Here is a 4,268-nt window from a genome sequence, read left to right on the forward strand (position 1 = left end):
TTTAATATTTTTCAAATGTCATCGTAACAATATAGTAGGAGCCTTGTATTAAATTTTCAAGTATTTTTACTCAACAAATAAAGTTCTATTGACATTCATAGAAAAAAAAAACTAATTAAATTGGAAACTGGAATTGTTCGTAAACAGCTCAAAACAAATCAAAATATTTTGAAAAATTTATCATGTATAGAAAATGGAAATATAAACAACCAGTGAAAATTTCATGTATCTACAGTCATTCGTTTTAAAAACTAAAATCAATTTTCTCGAAAACAGATTTTGCGTAAAAATTCCCGTTTTTCCTTAATTTTTCTTTTGTTTTTTCACGGCGCTTTTGAAAACTATTGGAAAAATGTTACTTTTGACCCCCCAAAGTACCAACTAGATTCACTTTCCTATCAGAAAAGGTACTGTTGAAGAAAATCCAAGCACTTTTACTGTCCTAAAAGGTGATGACAGATACAAAAAAATATAAAAAAATAAAAAAAAACACACATCATTGTAAAATCAATACATTCATCGTTCCACTCAGAATCTAAAATTAACGTAATAATAATATGTATATTGTATATATACCTATATACTGGTTGTCGTTGTCTGATAGTGAATTCGATATAGGCCCGTCATTGAATTTTAAACTTGAAAACTTCATGCATCATCATCACAATTCAATGTTGAACTTCATTGTTGACAACATGTGCCTATATGGCTATATGTACATAGGATATTATAGGATATCGATATTCAATAACGCTAATACCAAAATTGTGTGATGTATTATGTGTGTATGTACTTATATTTTAAACTTCATGCCATATAATATGACGTATAATATTATACAATATAATCCGGAGCAATATTATTCAAGGAAAAATTAACTAATTAAATATTTACATATTGTAACGTTGAGTAAAATATTATAATATTTATTATTATTATTATTATTATTAGTGACAAAATATTAACGCTGTGTCTAATATGATAAATAATTGATAAGTCGTATACCTACCTACTTGTATATATCATAGATATTATAAGAATTCTTATAATATTATCTATATGGTATATACATATTAGTATATATTACATAGGTACATAGAGTATATCAATATAATGTTAACAGTTAATGTACATTTCAGGAAACCGTAAGAGCTATCCTTCTAAACAGCCTAAACGAGTAGGTTGCGAGTATGGAATGTTATTGGATTGTTTGAAATTTTACAATACTAGTGGATACCTCCATATCATAATAGTATCATGAAATTTATGATTTTAGTTGATATTTAAATTTGTATGTTTTAATTAATTCATTATAAATGTATATAAATTCCAGGATACATGTCATGTATATTTACAAACTTTGTACGATTTTTTCGAACAAATAATAAAAAGCAGGTAAGTGGATGTCACTCTGCTGTAAAGTAGATTACAAGTGGGTCATTGTATAATGGTTGTATTAGACTTGAATTCAATGATCATTGTATAAGAAAAACGATTCTGAGCGGAGACAGTTTGGCAGTCTGGATATTTTATATTTTGTTATTATTTATTTTATCATGTAAGTTGAATTAATATTAAAATATTATGATTTTTTTTTTTTCGTTTCTATGGTGATAAACAAAGCGTTAGAAATTAGAATCCTATTTTTAGCGTTTTTTCGTAATTTCCCTGTGGTTTTTCCCGTGGCATTAAATAACTATTGAAAAAATCGAAAAATGACCTCTCTAAAGTACCATCTTGATCCAATTTGCTAAAAGATAAAGTACTATATGTTGAAATCGAAACACTCCTTCCGGAAAAAATTTTGTATATTATATAAAAAGAAAAAAAAAGAAATAAACACCATTGTAAAAACAATAGCTTCCTCGCTCCGCTCAGAATCTAAAAACTTATCATATAAATATAATATTTATACAGCTAATAATGTATTATCTTTTAATTTATTTACAACAAAGCTGCTTATACAAAAGTTGATGTACAACATTTCATCCATTTTCCGATCATATTCATATTATATGATTTTATCGCATAGACTGTTGAATACATTTAGTCAAAATTCAAAATAATATATATATATATATATATTTACACTCTGGAGTTCCTACTGTAGTATAGATGCTATTTCCATTATTGCTTAATATTGAAAATGTTTTTAGAAAGAACACTACCTATTGTTAAGTATAATAATCGCATTAAATTATAGCATACGGAATTTCTCAAGACGATATCAATATTGACCGTTTTTGAAAAAAAAATGTTCTCCTGTGACATTGGTTTCCGCTATAACCTACACTCAGCGATAATTGCACTTCAATAAGTCATGTCAGCAAAAATTCTTTAAAAAAAAATGCACTACATATAAAAACTACTAAAAGATATAGAACACGCTCTTTTAATAATTACTTTTTAGTATTGAATTGCCCACGTACCTACCTACGATATGTGCAAAACGTGAAATGTAAAATGTACAATATAAATCTGTACGAAGACAAATATTATATTCCATGGGGATGATTCGTCCCAGCGTATGTACCATGATACGAGTATATACATGTATATGACGCATAATATATATTAATCAGACAAATTGCAAATGTGCAGGTAATGTTATCGTTATCGTGTATGTCGTATGCCGCTTCAATTTATTTTGACGTGTATATATTGGTTGATTGAATAAGAGCAGTAAAATATTAATCAATTAAAAACCATCATATCATATTAAACGTTTAAAAAGGTAAATAACGAATTGATTAAATCCGAACAATATATATGTCTTGTGTCGATTTCCGTCATATTTGGACCCGTCCAACCGATAACTGCGATGATGTATTAAAAAAATCGTTCGTCTGCTCATCACGGAGAAAAATGTATACCCTCTCCATTCTAATTCGTACGAATTCAATAGAAGCTAAACAATTAATTTCTCCCCTTCTCGACGCCATTATAAAGCAAGCACTTCATCTAAACCGATTTACGCATATGGATTATATTTCCGTCACTTACGGACTTCTTTAACCATATACGCGTATACCAACCACTCTTATGAATATTGTATCACATCTACTATATATATATACTAGCCGACCCGTCACAGCTTCGCCCGTGATTGGTTGTTAATTTGGCTTTTGGACGATGATATGTGTAATTTTTTATTCAAATTTTATCGTTTAATGTGATCGGCAAGTAAATATAAAAAAACGGTTAATGAAAACGTACCTATTGAAATGTTTCTAGCGGTATTAATGATAATTATATTTTTATAGCTGAACCCGTGCACTTCGTTGCCCGTAAAAAATCACAACTCTTAAAAAAAATATGATTGTTCAACTCCTTTTGGGTGTAACTTGCTACAGTGAGCATAGGCGCCAGCAGGGGGGTGCCAAGGGGGCCATTGCACCCCATGGGAATTTTTAACTGCATGTACGTTTATATCAATATCCGTAGATTATATGTATATACTAGCTGATCCCGTGCACTTCGTTACCCGTTAAATGTACAAACTGTAGGTATATATGACTCAAGTGCGTTAATTGTTCGATGCGTCATTTAACATTCGGTGCATGCGATGTTCTAGATTTATCTTAACTTTTGTGTTGCCCGGAATTAAAATTCTAATTCACAGCAGTATATTATCAAGTAAGCAATCTACCTGCGGTAGATCGCGGACTCCGTGATGTTTGTACGTAAGTGTATGATTTAACTCTAAAGTATCAAAGTTATACCAAGTTTGTCGTTTTTACTTAATTCCACCTACAGTGGATTAATATAATCAATTAGTACAAAATCCTAACCTAACCTAACCGTACTAAAATCCAATGAATAAAAAAAACCAAATTTAACTCTTTTTATATTAGCCTATATCTTCTTATAAGTGAAATCAAAAAAACATTTGTCGTAAAACGTAACTTTTAATGCCATAGACGCGCGTGCCACGGAAACAATTAATAATAAAAAATAACCACATAGAGTGTATGTTGCTACGTGTCAACGATACACTACTGTATGATTATTATTGTGCACTTAAGAAGCCATAACTCCGGAATTACTTATAGCCATGAACTAAGAAGATCTTCTTAGTTCATGCTTATAGCACAGCATACAAACTTAGATAATAGCCGATTCTCAGACATATAAATTGATAAAAATAATAATACTAATCAACAAACATGCCCGATTAACCAATAGCAACCAATATCATACGCGTGCCCACAGGTAGGGCTGATTGGCTTTAGCCCTACCTGAGATTTTTTTATACGTGGGTACCTTAT

Source organism: Acyrthosiphon pisum, chromosome A1 (assembly GCF_005508785.2).
Source record: "Acyrthosiphon pisum isolate AL4f chromosome A1, pea_aphid_22Mar2018_4r6ur, whole genome shotgun sequence".
NCBI classification, from domain to species: Eukaryota; Metazoa; Arthropoda; class Insecta; order Hemiptera; family Aphididae; genus Acyrthosiphon; species Acyrthosiphon pisum.